This window comes from Lissotriton helveticus, chromosome 1_1 (genome assembly GCF_964261635.1).
Source record: "Lissotriton helveticus chromosome 1_1, aLisHel1.1, whole genome shotgun sequence".
NCBI classification, from domain to species: Eukaryota; Metazoa; Chordata; class Amphibia; order Caudata; family Salamandridae; genus Lissotriton; species Lissotriton helveticus.
In genome coordinates this window covers 45,446,510-45,472,835 of record NC_136057.1, presented here as the reverse complement: position 1 = coordinate 45,472,835, position 26,326 = coordinate 45,446,510, and the positions used below count along the sequence as shown (strand labels likewise).

General features: G+C 49.0%; 1 pseudogene across 1 annotated transcript in view; it reads left to right on the top strand.

The window, feature by feature from the left end:
• The window catches only part of LOC144821333 (uncharacterized), a 120,728-nt pseudogene that overhangs the window by 67,717 nt on the left and 26,685 nt on the right, over nt 1–26,326 (top strand). Inside the window, exon 2 of the transcript XR_013608337.1 lies at nt 6,094–6,154. The product of XR_013608337.1 is annotated as an uncharacterized LOC144821333 (transcript). The remainder of the gene's footprint in view (nt 1–6,093; nt 6,155–26,326) is intronic.

Sequence of the window (26,326 nt, the reverse complement as noted above, 5' to 3'; positions counted from 1 at the left end):
GTTGAGTTTCTGGGGACAGGGGGACCTTCTAGGGCAGACTTGGGGCATGCTCAGTTAACCTGTCCTTCTCTTGAACCCCTCAGACAGCAGGCTGCTGCTGAGGCTGCTGGGAATGCTCAAGGTGCCCATAAAGTTTATTGGGATGAAGGACTCCTTTACACAGAGGGTAGAGACCCCAAGCCTGGTGCAACCAGGAGGTTGGTTATACCTCTGCAATTTAGGGGTTTTCTTCTCACCTTAGCCCATGATATTCCTCTAGCAGGACACTTAGGCCTGAATAAGACCTGGGACAGGCTTGTCCCTCACTTTCACTGGCCTCACATGTCTGAAGACACCAAGGAGTTTTGTCGCTCCTGTGAAACCTGCCAAGCCAGTGGTAAAGCAGGTGGAACAACAAAGGCCCCCCTCATACCACTATCTGTGGTGGGGTTTCCCTTTGAAAGAGTGGGGATTGATATTGTAGGTCCAATGGATCCCCCTACAGCATCTGGGCACAGATTCATACTGGTGGTGGTGGACCATGCCACCAGGTACCCAGAGGCAATTCCACTTAGGACCACAACAGCTCCTGTTGTGGCCAGGGCCTTACTTGGAGTTTTCTCCAGAGTGGGGTTTCCTGAGGAGGTAATATCTGACAGAGGTGCCAACTTCATGTCAGGATATTTGACAGCTATGTGGAAGGAATGTGGTGTTAACTACAAGTTCACCACTCCTTATCATCCACAATGCAATGGGTTTGTTGAGAGATTTAACAAGACCCTAAAGGGCATGATTAAAGGATTACCTGAAAAGCTCAGGCGAAGATGGGACATCCTACTGCCCTGCCTATTGTTTGCTTACAGAGAGGTCCCTCAAAAGGGGGTTGGTTTCAGCCCCTTTGAATTGTTGTTTGGGCACCCTGTAAGAGGACCCCTGTGTCTGGTGAAGGAAGGATGGGAGTTACCTCTCAAAAAGCCTAAGCAAGACATAGTGGACTATGTACTTGGTCTCCGCTCCAGGATGGCAGAGTACATGGAAAAGGCATCCAAAAACCTTGAGGCTAGCCAAGAATTACAGAAAGCTTGGCATGACCAAAAGGCTGTCCTTGTTGAGTTTCAGCCTGGACAGAAGGTATGGGTGTTGGAGCCAGTGGCCCCAGCAGCACTCCAAGACAAATGGTCTGGACCCCATACAATTCTGGAGAAGAAGGGAGAGGTTACCTACTTGGTGGACCTAGGAACTCCCAGGAGCCCCCACAGGGTGCTCCATGTCAACAGATTGAAGGCATATGTCAGCAGGGAAGACATGGGCTTGCTCATGGCTACAGATGAGGGACAGGAGGAAGAGAGTGACCCTCTCCCAGACCTGCTCACTCATAACCCTGAGGATGGCTCAGTTGATGGTGTGGCCTTAGGTGGCAGCCTCACTGAACATCAGCAACATGACTGCAGACAAGTTCTACAGGCATACAGGCATATGTTCTCATTGACACCCAGTCAGACTAACTGGTGTGCACATGTGGTGGACACTGGTGACAGTCTTCCTGTAAAGAGCAAGATTTACAGGCAACCTGTCCACGTCAGGGACTGTATAAAGACTGAGGTGCAAAAGATGCTGGAATTAGGTGTTATCGAGCCTTCAGAGAGCCCCTGGGCTAGCCCAGTGGTTCTGGTCCCCATACCTCACACCAAAGATGGCAAGAGAGAGATGAGGTTCTGTGTGGATTACAGAGGACTCAATGCTGTCACCAGGACAGATGCACACCCTATTCCAAGGGCAGATGAGCTCATTGACAAGTTGGCTTCTGCCAAATATTTGAGCACATTTGACTTGACAGCTGGCTACTGGCAAATCAGGTTAGCTGAGGAGTCTAAAGCCAAGACAGCATTTTCTACCCCTAGTGGGCATTATCAGTTTGTGGCAATGCCCTTTGGTTTGAAAAATGCACCTGCCACCTTCCAAAGGTTGGTGAATCAAGTCCTCACTGGGTTGGATGACTTTTGTGCAGCTTATCTGGATGATATTGCTGTCTTTAGCTCCACCTGGGAGGATCACCTGGTCCACCTGAAAGAAGTGCTTGAGGCTCTGCAAAAGGCAGGCCTCACTATCAAGGCAACAAAGTGCCAGATAGGGCAGAGCAAGGTTGTATACCTGGGCCACCTTGTAGGTGGAGGCCAAGTTCAACCACTGGAGAGTAGGATCCAGACCATCAAGGACTGGTTCCCTCCAACTACCCAGACTCAGGTCAGAGCTTTCTTGGGCCTGACTGGGTACTACAGGAAGTTTGTTAAGAACTATGGGTCCATTGTGACTCCTCTTAATGATCTGACATCTAAAAAGATGCCCAAAAAGGTTCAGTGGACAGAAGTCTGTCAAAAGGACGTTGATGACCTGAAGAAGGCCATGTGCTCTGCACCTATCCTGAAGAGTCCTGACTACTCAAGAGAGTTCATTGTCCAAACAGATGCTTCTGAGTTGGGAGTGGGAGCAGTGCTTTCACAGCTTAATGTAGATGGCCAGGACCAGCCCATTGCTTTTATTAGCAGAAGGCTGACCCCCAGAGAGAAACGTTGGTCAGCTATAGAGAGGGAGGCCTTTGCTGTGGTGTGGGCCCTGAAGAAGTTGAGACCATACTTATTTGGCACTCACTTCAAGATTCAGACCGACCATAAGCCCCTCTTATGGCTTAATCAGATGAAGGGGGAAAACCCCAAACTACTCAGGTGGTCCATTTCCCTACAGGGGATGGACTTTACAGTGGAGCACCGCCCAGGGACTGAACATGGCAACGCAGATGGTCTCTCCAGGTACTTCCACTTCGAACATGAAGCCACAACTGGTCAAGGTTAGTCTAATGTCCCTGCGTTTGGGGGGGGGTTGTGTAGGAGAGTAGGGTCTGCTGTCCTATGGACACCCCAAAGTTTTGCTTTTTGCTTCACTGGTTTATGACTTAATGTGGCTGTGGGCCTGCTAATCAGACCCACAGCCTGCTGTTCTCTCTCTAAATTACTGCCAATGCACTTTAGGTGCATTACGAATTGGAACTGGTTCACCTTATTAGCCCCTGTAGTAGTGTACCCTAGGTACCCAGGGCATAGATGTTTCCAAGGCCTACCAGGGGCTGCAGCATGTATTGTGCCACCCCTGGCCTGGCCTCCATATTTGACACAACTGGCTGATCACTCAGCTGGGGTAAATTGGTGTAATCACCTCTTATTTAGGTACAGTATGTCTGTGCCTAACCCTAAACTGGACACATATGTTCCTATCAGCCACTCCTATGGAAGGCCTCATCAATCCTAGAGGCAGAGTGCTTGGAAATATGTGAGATGGTGCTCTAGCATGAGCTGAGCCTGTCTGCAGCTGTCGGGAACCACTCCCTAAGCTGTTCTGGGATATTTCCATACCATATACTCTTAAGTGCATTATAATCCTCGTGGTTAAATGCTATCTTTGGTTTGGCTTTATCAAAACATGTCGAGTAAGGTGTCATACGAATTGGAATACTATCCCCTCGACAGTTCTGTCGACGGGGATAGCATTCCACCCTTCTAGAGGGACACGACATGTGTGTAGCCTTAACCCCGGTTAAAGTTAACCAGAGCCTCAGCATCACAAAATGGATGCTGCCACCACAGGCACGAGTCTGGCCTCCTGCTGCTGACCGAAACTCGGCAGATGGTGGCCTGGACAAAGGGTTTCCTGCCTGGGGAGGTGCGAGCACCACCCCAGACAGGGGTTTGTGTATTGGATAGGACAGGGCTGAATAGAATCAGACATGCCCGGGGCACACAAGGTGTCCCCGTGCATAGGCCAGTCCAAACCGGTCCTGGGACTTTCCAGACCCAGGGCTGGCGAGGAGCTGGACAAAGGAAAGGGGGTGTAACCGCCCCCCTTCCTGGTTCCTCCCAGAGGAGGGACCTAGTAGGTGATCCACCCCTCAGATTGGGAATAGGAGTGGGAGCAGTGCCATTGCACAGCAGATCATCCTGAATCAACTTTAAACAAAGAAGAAGACTGGAATTCGACATTCTGCTGCTCAGAAGACTGAAGAGAATCTCCCTTGTGGCCTAGGAGTGGCCACCCTGTGAACACAGGCACCAACCAGCAACTCGACGTCTGCTTTGCCGCCGCCTCCCGCCGGAGCCCGAGCCCAGAGCCCGACAAGAACCAGACTCCCAGACCTCTCAGAGCCCGATCCACAGTCCCTGCAAAGAAGGGACCCGTGGAGGCACCGAGTGACGTGGGACCGGACCTCTTGGAAGACACTCGAAAAGCTGACTGCGCAGCTTCTGAGGTATCCTCGATGTTGTGCTTTGGGGACTGAGAACCCCCACCATCGAGCAGCCCTTGCACCGAAGATCAGCCCCCCAGCATCTCCACGATCTGCGTGGGGCCCTTTTGCATTGTGCCACTCGACGCGCCATCCCGGCCACTAGCCAAGTGGTCAGCGGCCATCTTGGCGACGAATCCGACTAACTACACAGCAGGTCTGGTTGCTCCAGACCTACCCAAGCTCCTGTGAAAAGGAGCACTCGCTCTGACCTTGCTGGTCCGAGTGTTAAGCATCTTTCAATTCCTGCGTGGCTTGCATTAGCCAAGGCCTGTTTGCTCCGATCAGGTCGCCGACACCGCCAACAGCGAGAAGCCTGCGTGGGACAGCTCGCAACCGACTCCTGGACGTCCTCGACCCCCGGTGTCCACGTGGCTGCAGAGAGAAGCTACCCGACAACGCCTGTTTGCACCCGACATCGCCTGGTTCCAATCTGGTTCCACGGTAGTCACTGGCTAGTGACTTTGAACATTGTCCCCTCTGCTTTCAGGTCTTCACCACTTCAGATCCACCCTTGGATCCACCGGAACTCTTCACATCGAGCCGCCTGCAGCATCTTCAGCTCCAAGCACCAAGCCCCATCGACCAGCGACGCGACGACACTACTTCGACCCTGTGCACCCGCTTCCTGTGGGTGAGGTAACTCCGCTCCGCCGGTGTTCCTACACTGGTACACATCTCAAGGGCCTGTGTCTTAAGTTTCAGCGTTCTAGGTCACTCGGAAGGTTCCTAACTCTTTAACTTTGTACTTTTTACGCACCATAGACTTTACATTGGAAAGTGCGTGCACTTTGAACATTGCACCCGAGTCCCGCGGGCCTTTCCCGACATAATCATTGATAGTCTCGAATAGCTCCAGCGATTCCCAAGGCCCTAGGCCTGTTCCCATTCCGATTGGTATCTCTTATACCACTTTCTTAGTATATGGTTTAGGTGGCCCCTAGGGCTCATCCATATTGTGCAACTTTTGTGTATTTTAAACTGTCTTGTGATTTAACGCTTGTGCTTCTGTGCTCATAAAGAGTCCAGGGGATTTTATAGTTAATAAATCAATATATATTTTCAATATATATCTGTGTGGTGTCCCTTTCATTTGGTATTCAAGGGGGTTGTGTATGGTATTACAGCTGGCTTCACATGCCTTTCAGAGTTTAGCCTAAGACTGCTTTGTCCACGTTACCACTAGGATAACTGGTCTACAAGGTTGAATTACAACCAATCATCATAAGGGTTGCTTGGCATGGTACAAAGTCATCACTAAGAATTAGTGAGCATTATATACCAGGCCAACTTCTCACATATTTGACGTCCACCTCTGTCAAGGCCCTACTTGTACACTCACTGTCCTCAGTTCACTCACAGTAGCAGAATGATGTGAGTTCTCTTTTCCCCCTGCAGACCTCCACACACGTCTTCTAGTTACAAGCTCTCGCATGAACCCCGAAGGGAAAGGGGACAGAGAAGAGACTGCCTTGCATCTGGGTTCACTTCTGCACCGCCCGGCACCCACTGTTGCTAATCTGCAGTAACACTTCTATGCGAACTGCAATTAAATAACATCAAATTAATGAGCTTCTCTAACTTATTCTTTTACACTATTTTACTCTCTTATTGAATACATTCACTTATACCACCTTTGTTAAGGCTTAGCCTCTCTTCAATGAGTCTTTTTGTACCTTTAACTTATAACTTCAGCGGTATCCGGGACCATGCTCCAAATTGAAATTTCAGACAGTCTCCAAATATTTCTTATAACTAAAACTGTATATTTTTTCTTTCAGGTACTTGCAGTTATAAAGACTGGATTCTACTCCTTGATGCAGACCTCCGTGAGGTGAACAGGTGAGTGTAACTGATTTGCTATGAACAAATTTCTCCAATATTTACATTCTACTCCTATTTAATAAATATATTAATATCCTATCTAGCTCATTGTCGCACGAGACGCTAGCTACCCTAAAACTGTTTCTACAAATGAACTTGAGCTACACTAAACCCTGACTACCTAAGAAAATTCCTGAGCTCTCTTTCTCAATCAAACCGTTGTTGAAGTGCGCAGCTTCGAACGCTGCCAATGCACTTCACTGCTGAGCGGCTGTTCTCGCGCCTTTAAAGGCTGTGACCGGCAACTTCTGAGTCTTTAACGCGTGCCTGCAGTGATCTCTCTCTGATCACTGCAGGGGGCGCGTTCAAATCAGACAAAGCATAGCTCAATCTGTGTCCCCCGATCCGACTGCAATAGAATACGGCTACACAGTCTGGCGCACAGGCAGTCGGACGCGGAGCCTTGACAGTACCCCTCTGCAAGGCCACACCTCCTAGCTTGGGTTTGTGAGGATACTGATGATGAAAGGCTCGTATTAATCTAGGAGCATGAACGTCAGATCTCTCCTCCCAAGATCTTTCCTCTAGTCCATAGCTTTTCCAATTGATCAAATAATGTCTTTTCTCTAACAATTTCTGAATCTAGAATCCTTTTTAACCTCATATTCTTCCTTGCCTTCAATCAACAATGCTTTTGGAGGTTGTGTTTCCATAAAATATGGTGACACCTTTTTAAACAGAGACACATTAAAGACGGGCTGTATTTTGACCTGCGAAGGGAGTTTTAGCCTGTTAGTCACGGGATTTATTTACTGATCCACTGAGTATGGACCTACAAAACAGGGGTGACATTTTCTATTTCCTCTGAGCCTCAGATTCGTAGTGCTCAGCCTCACCATATCTCTCTCCTGCAAATTTTCCCCTGGTCTCTTCTTCTTAGTCGCACTTAATCTGTAATGTTCTTTCACTAGAGCCAAATTTCTAGTTGCTGATTCTTGAACTTTTGATAGATGTTGAACTAGATCTTGTACGGCAGGCACCATCACCTCTTGAAATGCTACAGAAAAGTTTAGGTGCCGCCCATAATTTAAATAGAAAGGGGAAAACCCTGTGGAAGCATTTTTAGCATTGTTGTGTGCGAATTCAGCTGCCCAAACGAGAACTGGCCAATCACCTTCCTGATCTAACAGAAACAACCGTAAGTATTTTTCTAATTCCTGATTGATTCTCCCTGTCTGACCATCAGTTTGTGGGTGAAAACTTGTGGAATACCTAATTTCTATGCCCTGCTTTCTAGTAAAGGCCTTCCAATAATGGGACAAGAATTGAGATCCTTGATCAGTAATCAGAATCTTAGGGATTCCATTAATCTTAAACAAATCCTGATTGAACTGCATGGCTAACTGTTTGGCATTTGGGTTTCCCTTTAAGGCGACAAAGTGAGCCATCTTAGAGAAAGCTTCCACCATTATCAATATTGAACTGTATCCCTGACTGGAGGGCAAATCCACTATCAGAACCATGGTGACCGTGTGCCATGGGTGAGGAGGAGTGGGTAAGGGTTATTACAGCCCGTGAGGGGCTTGCCGATCCGACTTTCCTCGTGCACAAGTCTTGCATCCTACTACATATTGTTGAACATCTTTTGTCAAGCTGGGCCACCAAAATTGTCTCTTAAGTAATTCTTCCGTATGAGGAATTTCAGAATGACCGGCCAAGGGACTGTCATGGCAGTCAAACAAAGCTTGCTTTTGGAGTTCACAAGTTGGCCAATACAATGTGTCTGCGTGGTAAGGCAATCGCTGGCGAATCTCTCTCCCAGGACCTTCTTCTACCCATTTTCGTATTTCCTCAAGCGTAATTTCTTTCCTGATCTTTTCTTCTATTAATTCCTTCAGTGGCCCCAATTATTTTGGTTTCAGGAATGATTTGCAGCTCGTGCAAACAAGTTTTTTTCACTTCAGTATCAATTCTGGATAAGGCATCCGCCTTTCCATTATTCTTGCCTGGTCGATTGGTGATGACAAAGTCGTAGTCAGGAAAGTATAGGGACCATGGTAGTTGTCGAGGAGCCATGGTTCTGGCTGATTTCAAAAATTGCAAATTCCTGTGGTCCGTAAATACTGTCACTATATGATTTGCCCCTAAAAGATTGTGTCTCCACTCCTGAAAGGCATCCTTGATGGACAATAATTCTTTTTCCGTAATAGTGTAGTTGATTGCTGCCGGAAGTAGTTTCCTAGAATGATATGCTATTGGATGCAACTGTCTGGTATCTTTATGCCGCTGTGACAAGACTACTCTGATAGCTTTCTCTGAAGCATCAGTTTCTACGTAAAATTGTTGACTTGGATCAGCATGTAACAACACTGGTGCTGAGGTGAAGCTTTCCTTGCCAGACTGAAAGGCTTCTTCTGCCCTAGTAGTCCATTGGAAAGGAGTTCTCTTTTTTTAAAGTCTGGTGATTGGTATGACCTTCTGAGAAAAATCCTTAATGAACCTCCTGTAGAAATTGGCAAAGCCAGTAAAGATTAGTACTTCCTTCACAGTTGCTTGAGGAGACCATTCAAGTACCACTTCAATCCTTTTTCTTGTCCATAGTCTGACCCTCTGGAGCGACGATGAATCCTAAGAAATCCACTGATCTTACTCCAAAGGCCTATTTCTCTAACTTTGCGTACAAACTGTTTTCTCTTAGACGCTGTAAAATTCTTTTGACCTGTAACCGATGCTCCTCTTCGGTAGATGAATAAATCAAAATATCGTAAATTTTTTACAATTGCACATTGATCAATAAATTCCTTTAACACGTCGTTGATAAAGTATTGGAATGCCGCGGGGTGTTGCAGAGACCATATAGCACTACCTGATATTCAAATAATCCATATTTGGTTCTGAAGGCCGTTTTCCACTCGTCTCCTTCACGCACGCTGATAAGGTGGTACACACCCCACAAATCTAATTTCCTAAAAAATTTTGCACCTTTCAGTTGATCCAGTAAAACTGAAGTCAAAGGTAAGGGATAACGATTCTTAGTAGTTATTCTATTCAGTGCGCGAAAGTCAATACAAGTCCTTAATTCGCCATCCTTCTCGGGAATGAAAGAGTGGCGATGAGATTGGAGACTGTGAGGGTTGGATGAAACCATTTTCAAATTTGTTTTGCAAATAGTGCTTCAAATACTGATTTTCCTTTTCAGTGAGAGCGTAAATTCTGATGCACGATATATTAACTCCTGGTTCCAGATCAATTTTACAGTCATAAAACCGGTATGGCAGTAGTTTTTTTGCCTCGGTTTCATTGAACACATCGGCGAATTCTTGATATTCTTCCGGGAGTTTTGCAGTTTGAACCGTACACACCATTAGCTTGTTCTCGCACAACTGGGAGGCTGGACTCTTTCTTGTTTTCCACCTTTTCATGACTGCAATGTTCAGTGCAATACTAGGAGTCTAAAACCACAGTTGAGTGAGGAAGATCTGAGCCTTTTGGGGTCTCCTCTAAAACGTTCTGGTGGAGCTAGGGAAATGACCGGGGCAAAGGAATGCACTACTTGTGTTGTACTACCTGGATTCAGGTTTGCACTGGTACTTGTCGTAGCTGAACTAGAAGTGGAATGGTGAAATTTAGCCCCAGGACCCTCACTCTTCAACTTGACTGCCATTTCTAAGGTTTTCCTCTTAGAGGCTTCAATTTCAGTTTTTAGGGCCATATTCTCCTCTCTAACCGCCATTAACTCCTGCTGTATTACTTCTAGAATTTTCCCCAGATTCTTCTAATCATAACGTTCCGCCATTCTGCTTGGGTGAGTTCACTTCTTTGGCACATCACTCTGCCAAGGCCCTACTTGTATACTCACTGTCCTCAGTACACTCACAGGAGCAGAATGATGCGAGTTCCAAATTCCCCCTGCAGACCTCCACACGATTCCTCTAGTTACAAGCTCTCGCATGAACCCCACAGGGGATAGGGGAAGGGGACAGAGACAGAGAAGAGACTGCCTTGCTTCTGGGTTCACTTCTGCACCGCTTTGCACCCACTGTTGCTTCTTCTGGAGTAACACTTCTATGCGAACTGCAATTAAATAACATCAAATTAATAATCTCCAATAGTTACACTCTACTATTTAATAAATATATTAATATCCTATATAATTCCTCGTCGCACACAAGACGCTAGCTATCCTAAAAATGAACTGGGCTATACTAAACCCTGACTAACTAAGAAAATTCCTGGGCTCTCCTTCACTCTCAAACCATTGGTGAAGTGCATGGCTTTGAACGCTGCCAAAGCACCTCACTGCTGATCAGCCTGTGACGACTAGACCGGCAACTTCTGAGTCTTTAACGCGCGCACGCAATGATCTCTCAGATCACTGCAGGGGGCTCGTTCAAATGGCAACAAAGCATAGCTCAATCTGCGTCCCCCAATCCGACTGCGATAGATTACAGCCACACAGTGTAGGACGGGGATCCTTGACAACATCTAACAGCGCTATCTAGCGATATATGTATATTCTCATTTTCAAACAATCCCTTTCCCAAGAACAGATGTGAACACATGTGTCGACACCCATTCTTTGGAAGGGGATTGCTGGAATCTTTAAATATGGAGAAGCGTCTCCATTTTGCCGATACTCCCCCGAGCTTTGCTTTGCAGTACAGCGGTTACGGCATTCTTGTTCGGAGATATATATATATATATATATATATATATATATATATATATAAAATATATATATATATATATATATATATATATATATATATATATATATATATATATATATATATATATATATATATATATATATATATATATAATCTCCTACTGGCGGTCACCAGTAGGTAGTTATAGTTAGGACCTTGTTTCTATTCAAAAAGCGTTTTTTTCTATTGCCAATAACTTTGACACCGAATGACGAATCTTCGAAAAATTTAAAACTAATGGGGCGGTCCGGTCAGTTTCTGTCTTGAAAGTTTCTGCGTGATTCGTCAAGCGGGGCCGAGCAAAAAAGGGGGGACCCAAAACACGTTTTCACCATGTTAATTACCATAGGAATTTTGGAACTTGCTACAGCCCGAACTGCTGAACGGAATAACACCAAATTTGGCAAAAATGTAGTTCTTGGTTCAAAAAGCAACCTTTTTTTTTAAATGGTGTAAATCCGTTCAGTAGTTCCTGAGAAATTAAAAAGATTCAAATATCGATATCTGAGCACCGAGGAGGATTTGTGAATCCTTCCGAGAACAAACATAATTTGGATTGGCTGCCAACACTTCAAACTAGAAAGTGTTGGCAGCCATCTTGTGACTCGGTTGAACCGAGTCACAAGAAAACATTTAAAAAAGGATAAAAAACAAGAAAAGGAGGAAGGATAGAAACACCATGAACCCCTAGGCCTGCTCAGGGGTTCCACTGGGATCCCCAGGCCCCAAAAAAGTATTGTTTAAAAATGTTCAACCAAATTTGTGCTGTTTGTGCAAATCCAGTTGAAATAATAAAAAAAAAACAGAAGCAAAGGCTACAGTGCTTTGTTTTCCTTAAGCTCCCGGGTGGGCCAGGTCCTGGGGGCAATTTATTATTGGTATGCGGGGGCCCCGCTGCCCCGGAGACCGCAACCTCCCCGAGGCTTTCTCTCAGCTCGTGGCCCCTGAGGGGAGGGAAGTGACTGCTTTTGCATAGCTTGAATTGCTCATTGCACACAGCACATAGACCGGGGGTGTGCTTAGGTGCCTCTGGGTTTCTTGCAGTGGCGGCTGATCCATTAGGGTGTTACGGCGCCACCCCACTGCTTTCTCACAGTGCGAGAAGCAGAAAATAAAATGGTATTTTGAATACCATTTTATTTTCTGCTTCTCGCGCTGCGAGAAAGCAGAAGGCATGGATATGCCTGGTTGGGGGTGGGTATGCCTGGTTGGTTATGCCTGGTTGGGGCCGGGCAGGTGGGTGAGTCGGGGAGGAGTGGCTTGCACCACTCTGAATGCCCTGACTGTTTGGACGGCACTGGGGCCGACCAGCGCAGTCATGCGCACTCGCCATTTTCTCTATGTAGGCTCCGTGCAGCCTACATAGAGAAAATGGTGTCCCTACTGGTGCATGGCTGGGCACTGTCCGGGACTCCCCACCAATCGCAGAGCTGCCATGGCAGCATTGTGATTGGCTACAGGAGGGGAGGGAGCATGCCTGTTCCTCGGCCTAGGAGCAGAGGTGGCGCAGGACTGGTCAGGTAGGTTTTATTTATTTTTATTTTTATTTCCACCCCGCGGTAACCCCAGTGCATAACGAATAGTTTCTTACCTGTCGGTGTAGTTTTGCAGCTTGAAGATCTTTCTGGATTTACTATGCTGTGCATATTCCGCAATCTGGTGGTTGGGTTCGGACGGAATCGTAGTCTTTTTTTTCTCTCTTTTTTTTTTTTGTTGTTGTAGCCCAGGTGAGCGTTGACGTCCCACCTTCTGGTGTACCTTTGGTGACGTCGGCATGCTTCTGGCGGAAGCTACCACCCTTGGGCGCCATCTTCGGATTCTTTTTTCTGTCTCTTTTGTCTTTTCTGCTTGTAGTGAATCCATGGCTATGTATTGTTAATCTTCCTTTTTTTTTTTTTTTTAACGTGAATCTTTTCACGTATCTTGCCAGCTTCAACTTTCTTTCCTTTTCTATGCATTTCCACCTTCTTTTCCAGCCTCATCTTTCTGGCGGAGGCGGTGGGTTCGCTAGTGAATCCAGAAAGATCTTCAAGCTGCAAAACTACACCGACAGGTAAGAAACTATTCGTTTTGCAGCGTGAATCTTTCTGGATTCACTATGCTGTGCATAGATTTTGTAGCGATTTTTGTTACTTTTGTGGCGGCTGGGTGGAAGATGAGCGTTGGTTGTTGAAAATATGTTGAAGCACCTTTCGTCCTACTTGTGCTTCCTTGTTCATTTTTCCTTGTTCATTTGAACATCCACGCAATAGTGCTTAGTGAACGTGTGCACTGAAGCCCATGTTGCCGCCAGGCATATGTCCTGAATTGGTGTGTTGGCCAGAAAGGCAATTGTTGCTCCTTTCTTCCTGGTTGAGTGGGCCTGTGCCCCTCCTGTTAGCTTCTGGCCCGCTTGCTTGTGGCAGAATTGTATAGTCTGTGCGATCCATCGAGCTATGGTGTTTTTGTCACTAGTTTACCCATGTAACTGTTTGCGAAGGATACGAAGAACTATTTTGTCTTCCTGTGTCCTTTCCTCCTTTCAATGTAGATCATCTCAGCCCTTCTTGCGTCTAGAGTGTGGAGTGCTCTCTCAGCGCTTGTAGTGGGGTTTTGGCAGAAGCTAGGGATCTGAATACTTGGATTCATGTGGAACCTTGACACCACCTTCGGCATGAAGTGCGGGTCCGTTCTCATTACGACCCTGTCACTGTGTATCTGAATGTAAGGTTCCTGTAGTGTTAGAGCCTGCAGTTCGCTCACCCTCCGTAGCGATGTGATTGCTACCAGAAAGGCAGTTTTCATAGTCAGCATTTGCAGTGATGCTTTGTGGATAGGTTCGAAAGGTGCTTTCATGAGCTCTGTTAGTACTACATTCAGGTTCCAAGCCGGTGGTGGCATTCTTTTTGGTGGCGCTATTCTTTTCGCCCCTTCCAAGAATCTTTGCACGACCTGAGATGTGAAAAAGCTTCTCCCTGTTTCTCCTCTTGTGTATGCCACAATCGCTGCCAGGTGTACCCTTGGCGAGGATGAGCTTAGTTTAGCCTTTATTAGGTGCGTGAGGTACCTTAGCACCGTAGATTCCCTTGTCAGTTTTCTGTGTAGTTTTTTCTTGCGTCACCACTGAGTGAATCTTTTCCATTTTTCCCATAGCATTTGCGTGTTCTGGGCCTTCTTGCCTCTCGCAGCACTCTCAGGGTGCTCTCTGGTAGTTTTAGATGTGCGAACTCTAAGTCCTCAGGAGCCAGGCTGAGAGGTTGAAGCTCTCCGGCTCTGGGTGTAGAACTTCTCCGTTTTCCATAGAGAGTAGGTCTCTTCTTTTTGAGAACTTGTGGGGGGGCCCTTGCGCCATCTCCATTATCTGAGAGTACCAGGTCTGCCTGGCCCATTGTGGTGCCACCGGGATCAGCGTCATGTTGCTTGTCATGCATTTGTTCAGAACCCTGGGGATCAGTGGTATCGGGGGAAAAGCGTAGGCAAATGTCTTTGACCAGCTTATCCATAGGGCATTCCCCTGTGATAGTGCTTCTGGTTGCCTGGATGCAAAGTATTGGCATTTTGCATTCCGGCGTGTTGCAAATAGGTTTATTGTCGGAGTGCCCCACTTCCTGAATAGTTTCTCTGTCTCCTGTATATTGAGTTCCCACTCGTGGGATGCTGAAGTCTGCCTGCTGAGCCAATCGGCTTCTACATTGTCCTTCCCTGGCAGGTGTATGGATAGCAGGTCTATTTTGAGTGGTATTGCCCATCTCCAGATTTCCTGTGCCAAGCTTGACAGGGGGAATGATTGAGTTCCCCCTTGTTTGTTTATGTAAAACATCGTTGTGGTGTTGTCTGTTTGTATCAGCACCTTCTGTCTGTACAGGTGTTTCTGGAAGGCCTTGAGTGCCAGCAACACTGTTTTCAGTTCCAGGTAATTGATGTGTCTGACCGCATCTGTAGGGCTCCACAGACCCCTCACTCTGAGCTTGTTCATGTGTGCGCCCCACCCCTTCTGGGAAGCATCTGTGGTAATGGTCACTGTTGGGTCCGGTGGTGTTAGAGGTTTCCCTACTGTCATCCTTTCCTTGGTCCACCACCTTATTTCTTCCTGCACCCTGTGCGTCTCAACCACTAGATCCTCCCAACTTCCTGTAGCTTGTGACCATTGCTGTTGTAGCCACTCTTGGAGCGGTCTCATCTGTAGGCGTACATTGGGGACCAGGTGTATGCACAACGCCATCATCCCCAAGATCTTGCTCACTGTCCTCACTGTCAGAGCTCGCCCCTTCTGGTAGTGACGTTTCTCCCTCAGTAGGCTGAATGTTCTCTTTTCGCTGGGTGACACCCTGCATTGGACGGTGTCGATTTGAGCACCCAAGAAGATCTTCACCTGCTCCGGTTCCATTGAGCATTTTCCCCAGTGTATGGAGAAACCCAGGCCTGTTAGCGTTCTCGTGACTTGCTGTGCGTGATCTTTGCATGTCCTGTACGAGCTTGCCTTTACCAGCCAGTCGTCTAGGTAGGGGTACTCGTGTATCCCCTCCTTTCGCAGATGCTCGCCAACTGCTGTGAGGCATTTGGTGAACACCCTTGGTGCGGATTTTAGACCGAAGGCCAGGGTTGTGAACTGGTAGCGATCGTTGTTCACTGTGAACCTTGGCATGTGCTTGTGCTGCCTGTTCATGGGGATGTGCAGGTACGCATCCTTGAGGTCTATGGTGGACAAGAAGTCCCCGGCCTTTATCTGTGGGATGACTTCTTGCAGGGACGTCCTCTTGAATATTTGGGTCTTTACATATTTGTTTAGGAACTGTAAGTCCAGGATGGGCCTTAGGCTTTCGTCTACTTTCGGTACCAGGAAGTAGTTTGAGTACACTCCTCTGTTCCGTTCTTTGAATGGGACTGTTTCGATGGCCTCTTTGAGGAGTAGTTCTTGGGCTTCCTTTTGGAGCAGTCGCAGCTCTGTTCCAGAGTGCTCTCTTCTCTTTGGCTTTCTGTTTGGTGGATTCTTTAGCAGCTCTATGCAGTATCCGAACTGCATGATGGTCAGTATCCACTTGTCTGTGGTGATTTTTCTCCACTCCTGGAGAAAAAATCTTAGCCTGCCTCCTACTGGAGTTATAAGATCTTTTGTGTCCTGTCCGTGTATCCCCCTCTTTGTTCTTCCGTGCTCTCCCCTCGGAGGGTTCGGGTGGGTGGGCACCTTTTCTCGTGAGCAGTCACTTAGAGGGGGGTTGATCACCGCCTCTTCTTTGTCCTCGTCCGTTTCCTCTTGATCGAAAGGACTGGCCGCTGTTCTGGTAGTTCCAGTTTTGCCTCTGCTGGCCCTGGTGACCTTGCTTGTCACTCTGTTGTCCCTGGTGGAACGCCTGGTGTGATTCTCCACGCTGGTTTCCACCTCTGTCGTTTGGCCTCCGCGTAGGAGTGCCCCTTCTCATCCCTCTGAATTTCAGGGCCCCCATGGACCTTGCTGTCTCGTTGTCCTTCTTCAGTTGTGTGAGCTTCTCATCAACTGGGGCTCCGAACAGTGTTTCACCATTGAAGGGTGTGTTCAGGATGTTGTTCTGCACCTCTGCCTTGAAACCTGAGATCCTGAGCCAGGCTTGCCTTCTCTCTGTGATGCCTATAGCCATCAATCTGCTGGATGTTTCAGCCCCATCCAAGGCTGTCTTCAGGCACGAGTTTGCAATGCTTTTCCCCTCTTCCACAAGGTGTGATGCCCTCTCACTGTATTGTTCCGGGAGGTGCTTGAGCAATTGCCCCATCTCATCCCAATGTTGGTATTGATGTCTGTTTAGGAGGGCGTTTGAGTTCGCCATCCGCCAGTGCATTGCAGCGTTCCTCTCTATTTTCCTCCCAGTTAGGTCCATCCTCCTGCTTTCCTTGTCAGGTGGAGGCCCAGATGTTGTTGGGACGTTGGCCCTTCTTCTGGCCGTTGCAGCGATAATAGAATCTGCTGTGACGGACCCCTTGATATAAGCCGGGTCCTGTGAGGAGAATTTGTATTTCTTTTCCGTCCTCGGCGTTACTGATCTGCATGTAGCCGGGTCCTTGAAGGCTTCCTTCCCCTGGTCTGTGATACTTTTCAGCATGGGAAGGAATTGGCTTCTTGTCTGTGTGGGGATCAATGTTTCTAGCAGGAAATCTGCTTTTGGCTTTTCCTCCTCTAGCTTGACCCCATAAGCTGCTGCTGCCTTCCTGGCTACCTCGTTGTATGCTCCGATGTCATCCGGTGGCGAAGGCCTCGACGGATATGTCTCCACCGCCTCCTCCGGGTTTTCGGCCTCGATGTCCTGCCACTCCTGGTCTTGGGCCGTCGAAGAACCCGAGCCGTAGCTTGACTGCTGGTCCCCGTAATCACCTTCATTATAATAGAGGTCCTCTTCCTCTTCGTGCTCCGAGAGCTCCGGAGTTTTCGGCGGCTCTTCGACGTCGAACTCCTCCTGTTCTGTCACCTCAGCGATTGATGTTGCCGGCCTCGAGGGAATCTTGTAACTTCTCATTCTTTCGCCGAAGTCTTTCTTTCTCTGGAGGATGTTCTCCATTTTGGCCTCGAGCCTTCTTTTCTTTCTCAGCATCTCTGCGGCCTGGTCGTCGTCGAGCGTTTCGGCCGCTCTCTTCGGCGGCGGCGTCGACGTCGAAGCTTTCTTCAGCTCCTTTTCCTTCGAAGTCGAAGACCCTTTTTCGGGGGCTTGCTTCGATGACCTTTGCTTTTCGCCGGTCTTCTGCCTTGGGAGTCCTTGTCGAAGGATCCGCTGGGCTCTTTTTCAGAGGATGCAGCTTCGGCCGTCGAACTTTTCGGCGCCAGTGCTCCTTTCGAGGCTTTGGACTCTGCCTTTCGAGGGTCCGCCTCTGGCTTTCGAGGCCCTGAGGGAGTTTTAGGGGTCGTAGACTCTCCTACCTTGTCAGGCGTTTTCTTATCGGTCTCTGCGACCGTGAAGTCATCTGGACCTTCGGCGATGTTGTCCTCGTCGTCGGTGGAGAGGCCCAGTTCGTAAAGCGTCGAGGCCTGGCCCTTGCCCTGCATCGTGTGATGAGCTGTCCTCTGCTTCTCTCGAACTCGGAGTGTCTTCGGCTTGAAGACGGAGCAGGCGTTGCAGTCTCTGCTCTCGTGGTCGATAGGCAGGCAGAGGTTGTAGACCGGGTGTTGGTCCTTCTGCGCGAACTTGTGGTGGCAGTTTTTGCAGAATTTAAATGGAGTCTTGTACATCCCTGCGCTCAGGGTGTATGCGCATTCCTCCAAGGACGTCGAAGATCTCGATTTTCTTCGTCGTCTCCTCTCTGATGGTCTTCTACTCCCAATCTTTTCCTGTCTTTACCGTCGAATAGTAGTTGTATTTTCTCCTTTTTTCCTCCAAAACTTCTGGAGCTTCACGCGACGATCCAGACCCAACGGCGGAAAAAAGAATCTGAAGATGGCGCCCAAGGGTGGTAGCTTCCGTCGGAAGCATGCCGACGTCACCGAAGGTACACCAGAAGGTGGGACGTCGACTCCCACCTGGGCTACAAAAAAAAAGAGAAAAAAAGACTACAATTCCGGACCCAACCACCAGATTGCGGAATATGCACAGCATAGTGAATCCAGAAAGATTCACGCTGCAAAACCCAGTTCGACCCCCGCTCCCCACCCGCGAGTGTTGCGAGCTACGACCGCACTGACGGTTGTTGAGAATGGCGCTGAGATGTCTGGCCTCTCTGCACCAGAAAGACATCTTCCTGCTGCTTTTAAATTGGCTTTGAGAAGAGCAGTAGCAGTTTTCGTGAGGCCCGCTAGCATTCCGTTGATGTTATTGAGGTGTTAGTTTGTATTGCAGTCCTGCACTCACAATGTCTGACTGGACGGCTGACTGAGCCCTGGAGTTTTCTGAGTGAATTATTTGCAGGCCCCTCTTAAATCCACCCTCCTTACCCATCTTACTCATGTGTGTATAGAATCATATCTTGAATTAAGTGCTTAAATTTTTTTTAATTATGGTGCAGTGGCAAAATTGTAAAGATGGCCCCAGGCCAGAAAGTATTCTCACTGTTTGTTGTGTCACATTTGAGCCTTTAGGCATGTTAAAATGGGCTTTGTAAACAAAAAAGACCAAACTCACTTTTATGCTTAAGTTGGCCGTCCCTGGGTTATGATTGGTCCACTGTGTTAATGATCCTAGGTCCATCTTCTGACAAGGCTGGACTCTTGCACCTGGTCAGTGGTGCAGCTTCTAGTAGCCACATGGCAGGTGTGATGCAACCCGGCTAGACCTTGCGTCTTACTCGGCAGCTTTTATCGTGGCCCAGGAAGTTCATTAGTCTAATAGGAGGATCAGAATTCTTAAAGATTGAGATATAAGTAATAAGAAAATCCCTGCCTTTGGCTCTCCTGGAGAAGAGTGGGTAATAGATCAGCTTGTGTGTAATTCAATACAAATTTATATCATTAAAGTTGCGTACGTTGATCTAAAACTTGCTTATTCCTCTCGGATCAAATTAATATTGCACCATCTTAAACAGCTTGCAGGCAAATGTAGGCAAAGGCTTTTGATGCTACATGGAGCAGAGGCAATCTAACTTACTTAATACTAGATTTAGTATGTCAATTGTGAAAAGATTAATTTAACATTTCGGCATTGGTACTTGGCCCTCTGTGTGTCATTGTTGTTTTTTGTTACTATGGACTTTGATTTAACTTCCCACATGTGTGTGTCGAAAGCCTTACTGCGACACATTTGAGAGATTTTACTTGTACATAACCTTTGCAGTGCTGGCCACGTTTATCAGCAACTTAGCTCAGTGAAAGGAGGCTCCTGCTGCACAGATATGTGCATATATAGGAGGTCTCTCTATGCAGATACATCAAATGGATAAAGTGTCTTATGCAGTACGCTGTATTCAATTTTACGTCATAGACTGAATCCTTGTAAAAAATATTGGTGGGTTCGTGCATTTGTAGTTGTGGAGACCCGTGCAAAACCTGAATCAGGTTACAAGTTCCAAACGTCACAGCATCACCAAAGACTTGCATGTACTAAATTAAAACACAGTCCCTTAAACATCGCAAACGTCACACGAACTGGTACTTGGGGGTCATATAAAACTTTCCTAAAACTCGTTGCTCCTGATTGGTTAGGAAGGCCGTTTTGAAGTGGTAGTTGGCAGTAAAACATGGCCAGGTGTTCCTCAGGCATGCCAATTGGTCTTACCTGCAGTCAATAGACATGTCAGCTTCCTCCCTGCCTGTTTCATCACCATGGCTACCTGATTGACATGAGTGTGTGGCCAACTGATCCCCACTATCACGTGAGGTGAGCTGCCATGGCAGCCATTACCAGTATGGCCATTATGTTTTCAGTGCGACGGGATGTGCAGGTGATATTTAGATGATTTGTGTTTGGTTTCACATGACTTACACATTTGCTTCACTGTTTGCGACCTCGTTCTTGCGAAACGTGGAGGCCGTAGCAGCATGCACTTTTTTTAATGTGCTGTTATACATTTTGGTAACATTGCAGAGTTTTGCGTATTTAAAGTCCACATAATTAACAGCATGGACCATGTTGCATAGTACATAGGTTGTGTTACAAACCCTGATGTGAGGGCTTGCATTGCATTTGGAATGAAACAAGGCCATCATCCTTTTCCTATTCCTGTTCAGGAAATGCTGTATATTTATTGGGCAAAATGTGCCTGATTTGAGCCTCCTTCCCTGTCTTTGTTGCTTCTTCTTTCCCTTTCTTCCCCCCTCCTTTTTTTAGGGCTCGTACTGCGATGCAATCGCGAAGTTATTGTCGCTGTGGAGCCCTATTGTAATCAGTTTAGCTTTCAAGGAGTTCAAAGGGAGACAAGAGACTGTCACGCGCAGCCTGCCGGAATCGGATCAGGTCGCGCGCATAAACACGCGCTCCGATTCCGGCAGGCTGATCCTCGTCACAATGGAACGCGCACGTAGACAGACACACACGCGGGCACACACACACACACACACACACACACACAGACACACAGACACACGAGCACACGCACGCCACCACCCTCCCTTACCGGCGCGCGCTCACACACACACACACACACACACAGAAAGTGACGATCTTACCTTGCGCATCCCACCAGAAGACAGAGAAACCGGATGTTTTGATATTCACCTGTCACTTGCAAAAAACCCATATCCCTCTGTCTCGAGCGCTGTTGTTGGCAGCCTATTGTACCTATTGTATATAGGCATGGCCCGAGCACAGAAAATGCACCACTTATCCCCTGCCAAACCAAGTTAACCTGTCATTGCGCATGTGCAGTACAGACCCGGCGCAGGCGCACTCCTGCCAATTGCTGTTCGATGGTCAAAATAAGAGTCTGGCCCGGCAGGGAACAGGTAAGAAGCAGCCAGAAGGAGGGGGAACATCGGGGTGGCTCAGGGGAGGGGCAGCGCATTAGAGGAAGGGCAGTCAACACTCGTGGCTGGCCGTGCACGGGCAACGCTTGGGGCTTACGGCATCTAGCGCGAGTCAGAGCACCGAAGAAGCCGAGACTGCTGCGCCCTTCGCTGCAGGGAGAGGACATGGGGGTCCCGGGGAGGCTGCACGCGCTGCATGGTGGGAAGAAACATAGCTCCAAAAGCCTGCACTCCTGAGGTGGTTGCAAAAGCAGAGTAGTGCTGCCCTCTTCAGAAAATCGGCATTGCCCTTGTCGGACGGTACTTGATGACTGTCACTGATTGTTTACGTTCCGTGGTATCATTATTATACGATTGCCTTTCTCCACCCTCAAAAGTCTTTCAACCATTTTTCTTGCTAAGGAAAATGAACTATTCTCGTGTGCCTGCTCGGATGATTCTCGCTAGGAAGCTTCCAGGAGTAGCCGCGCACTTTACAAAACACTTTTAATCATTCATGTTTTGGAATATTGCGGTTACAGAGCTTATGTCAGCCCTGGAGTTTATGTTTTCCTTGAAAGGTTGCATGACGACTTCCTTAACTTAGCAACACTATTATCCCAAAAGGGGCGAACATGTATTTTTTGCATATTATATAACCAACGCCTCTAAGCCATCAGGGGTGTTTATTAGTAGTTGATTGCTCGCTTCTTTATGTTTATATTATAAAAGTACTCTTTATTGGAGAGCAACGGCATCTGTTAACTTTCTTTGTGAAGTTTACCTCAGCATAACTTTCACCCATTTTTCCTGAATTCCCAATACCTCAACATTAACTCCATGTTACCCTAGCAACCTAAACATCCATGCACATTGCAGCCGCACAGCAGTCAATCCACCAGGCACGTTCAGCTTACAGTGAATCCTATCCAGACTTCTTAACTGCATAAACAAAACCAACGAGAACCTCGGCTCCATACTGCCTCCCCGCTCTCATTTTTAGGTTGAGTCTCGGCGGCGCATGCGCTGTGCGAGGCATGCAGTATTGGAGTATGGCTTTGAAGCCCCGCACGCTCTCTGGCCATATTTGTAATTGGCTTGTGCCATTGTCCTTTGTAAATAATGGCTTCCAATTTGTTATTAGGCTTGTTAGGCCCTTCTTTGTACCGCCTTGTCTGCATTTGTTACCTCCCATAACGACTGGACCTTTTTACTTGTCTTTTTACACGGTCTGCTTTATCTTGGCTGTGAGAACTTTTTTGTTTATTGATTTGCCCCATGCCACCCACTACGTCTCAGCACACCGCCCACTTTTATTTTATTTATTAATGGCGGTCCGCTGTAACTATACCAGCCGCGTTTTTTATTTATTATAGCTTTTAGTATAGCGGCCGCGCATACTTATTTTTTTGTTTACTAGCACCCATGCGGCGCTTTCACATTCATGGAGGTCACGCCCCTTTCTTTAGACAAGCGGCATCTAAAGAAAGGGGCACAGCGCTATTAAAGAGTACATGGAGTCCATTTTACAGAAAGAGCAGATATCCTGGGGTCCTGAATAGCAGGATCCCAGGCCAAATAAGTCGAAAACCAGCTAAACACTAAGCAAAAAGTTGGGGGTAACCATAGTCAGATATCCACCTTCCTACAATCTGCACCGCCAGCACAGGGGCGAGGAGATAGAAAAAAATCTTATGAATGCGCTGGGGAGTGTAATACCATTGGGTCATTAATTTATAGGCATTTTCCCGCTGTGGGATGCTACGGTATACTTTGGGGATGTCCAGCCATAGCCTATGCCATTGCGCAGGGGTAATGTCCGTGTCCGACAGCGCCTTCCATCTGTCCTGGTAAGGGTGGGAAGCCGGCGTTTGCGGGTGCTGGAGGATCTGGTAAATTCGAGACACCAGCCCTTTTGATTCGATGGGGGTGGCGGGCCAGCCGCTCGAAGGGGGTGAAGGCGCGCGTGGCTGACTGGTACATTGCGTCTGCAGTCACCCAGTGTCGCAGCTGGGTATACTGTAGCTGGACACGTGAACTCTTCTCTACATTAAGCGAAGGACTTTAGTTTGCCCTCCTCTAATAAGTCTGTAACCACCCTTCAGTCCCCCTGCGTCCACTTGGCAAAGGCTCGCGTTTGGTGTGCCGGTGGAAAAGATGGGTTCCCCTCTATCGGGGTGTGCGGCGAGGGAAAGGTCGTGAGGCCTCTGCCCACAGCCACCTTGTCCCAGATGTCAAGCACCAACCTCGTAGGGACCGCCAGGTAGGCACTCGAGGAACGCGCCGCCCGATGGTGCCAGACTAGGTCCCAAATGGTTCACCCCGTCACGGCCCAGTCCATGTGGAGCCATCCCTTTTCACTCTCTGTCACTCCCAACTCCACCACAAATCAGAGATACGAGGCCCAGTAGTAGTCCAATAAATCGGGGCATGCTAGTCCCCCTTCCCCCACCCCCACCCCCGACCCCCCCTGTCCCGCGGTGTCATTAACAATTTCTGGGAGAATCAAGGCCTCTTACCGCCCCAAATGAAGGTCGCGAATGTAGCGGAGCGGGATGGGCGTGGGGAGACACTGAAATAGGTACAGGATTTTAGGGAGGATTGACATTTTGACAGCGTTGAGCCTGCCCAGCCATGTCAGCACTAGGGGCTTCCACTGCCGCAGTTCCTCCAGGACTGACTGCCGACACTCCCGCCAGTTTACTTGCGTCCACGTGTCCAGGATAGGAGTTATCTGCAATCCGAGGTAACGGAGGCCTTGGGTGGCCCACTGGTATGGCGACAACTGGTGGGGGCTGTCTGCCTCCGGAATGGTAATGTTAAGGGCCCAAGATTTATTAATCTTAAGGCCGGAGGCCCGCTTGAAAAGGGTCAGCGCAGAGTGGAGTGCCGGCAGAGACTCACCGGAGCGGGTGAGGGTGAGGAGATCAGCAAACAGCGCCACCTTGCTCTCGCAGCCCCCCATGGGAACTTCGTGGTCGGTCAGGTTTCCTTGGTAGTCATGGTCGTAGTGTGTTTCTGTCAGCAGTGGGTGAGTCACTCTGTACGATTTGCGTTGGCTCAGATCGCACCGCCTGCCACCAATGTTAGAAAGGCGATCTTAGTGGGGAGGCAGAGGCTATCTGGCCGACCACCCCGAGACCCACCTCTCCTTATGGAACTGGCCAAGCGTTGTCAAGAGGTCTCCTGGCGAATTTCCTCTCCCAGGATCGTACAGGCGAGCAATCACACCACTACAGAAGGACACCACACAAGGATAGATTCTTAACGTCTTTATGGGTAATCAAGACAGGTTATCTCAGTGATATATGTACAAAGGGATCGAGGGATCCTTAAGGTCTCAGAAACTGTGGGAAGGGGGTAGCGGGACAGCCTAGTACCAGCCTGGTACAGGGATACCCTGCGCTCAGCTCTCAATCCTCGAGCTGGGGGGTTCCTCGGGGTCGGGCCGCGGCAGCGCCAGCAAGGCTCCGAGGATAGTTCAGCGAGGTCGAGCCGCGGCAGCGCCAGCAGGGCTCCGAAGACGGTTTCAGCGAGGTCGGGCCGCGGCAGCGCCAGCAGGGCTCCGAAGATGGTTTCAGCGAGGTCGGGCCGCGGCAGCGCCAGCAGGGCTCCGAAGATGGTTTCAGCGAGGTCGGGCCGCGGCAGCGCTAGCAGGGCTCCGAAGATGGGTTCAAGGTTCCGTAGTGAGTTCGTCTCAGGGTCAGCCGCGGTTCAACCTGCAGGGCTCTCGACTCCAGGATACAACTCCCGACCCATTCCAGAGCTGCCCCAGATATAGATCTGGAGTCCTTTGAAGTCTGGACCCTCGCACCTGGGGGTCAGAGGGGCTGGGATGAGAGTGTCCAAACACCCAGCAGGAGGGTGGAGCCAGCGCCCAGGGAGGCCGGAGGGCGATCGAAACCAGGCATCCGTGGACAGCTGGAGGGCCATCGAAACTCTCCTCCTCCTTGATGTGTCAAGTGGCCGTTTTACCACCTGGTCGGATCTTGGTGCCTCGATGTCGAGTCTTCGCTGGGGCTGCGGCCAAGGTCGGGTCGAGGCCACGGGGCCCGAACGTGGAAGGCCCAAGATGGAGTCGGGCCCTGAGAGGGTGGCCCGGGATAGTGGTCGGACCAGCAGCGTGGGTCGAGTAGGGGTTGCCATGTTCTGGAAGGGGAGAGCCGGGGGTCGCCATGAGTGGTGGCTCTCGTGAAGGTTGGAGGGGGTAGCTTCAGGCCAGAGGACAGGGGTCGATGTTGTCCAGGGCCCGCCATGCGGGGGGAGTGGGACCAAGCCACGAGGCCGGGTCCAACACAAATGTTCTTCTTACTTTTACCCTTTTGTACCAGTTTGTGTGGCTGTCCATGAGGAAGGGGCGTTCTGGCCCCGAAACGCGTCGGACCTTTGTCATTTTTTAATGGAAAGAGGCTGTGAAGTTGATCGGGAGGTGCAGGGAGGGCCGTGGTGAGCCTTTCCGAAAGCGCAAAAACGCATTGCTTATTGAATATATATATATATATATATATATATATATATATATATATATAATATATATTCCTGCTTCTGAAATTCCTTCACAATCCAATGCGAATAAGAGACAGCACTCATAGGGGGGTTATCCAAGCCAACATATCTTTATTTGGCCAACCAGCACGGACTTGACGCGTTTCGGCGCTGAGCCTTTGTCAATTGACAAAGGCTCAGCGCCGAAACGAGTCGCGTGAGGTCCCGGTCCCACGGGAGGTCGAGGGACAGGTCGCGGGGACGGAGCCGTCACAGCTCCGGGAGTCGGCACCACTCCTCCGGGTCCAAGTCGTCAGCTAAGATACACAAGAAGTCGAAGAGGCACCATCGCTCTTCTGACTCACTCACTCCCCCCCCCCCCCGACGCTCGCGCGATGCAGCCGGGGGTTCGGGTGACCCCGCCCACGCGGCTCCTCTGGAGTCGCGTCCGGACCCATACCCTCCGGTCCGTGGGCTGAAGGCGACGCCGGAGGAGATTGAGCGCTTCCTCATGGCCATGAGGTCCCTTTCTCCTCCGACGGGCTCCGCGGCGCCTTCGGGCCCAGCAGACCCGTCTGGGGGCCCTAGTGGGTCAGGGGCTTCGACCCCCGACGCCGTCGGGTGCTTCGCCGCCGGCGCCTTCGGGTCCAGCGCCGCAGGGCCCCACGATCCCGACACCGCCGG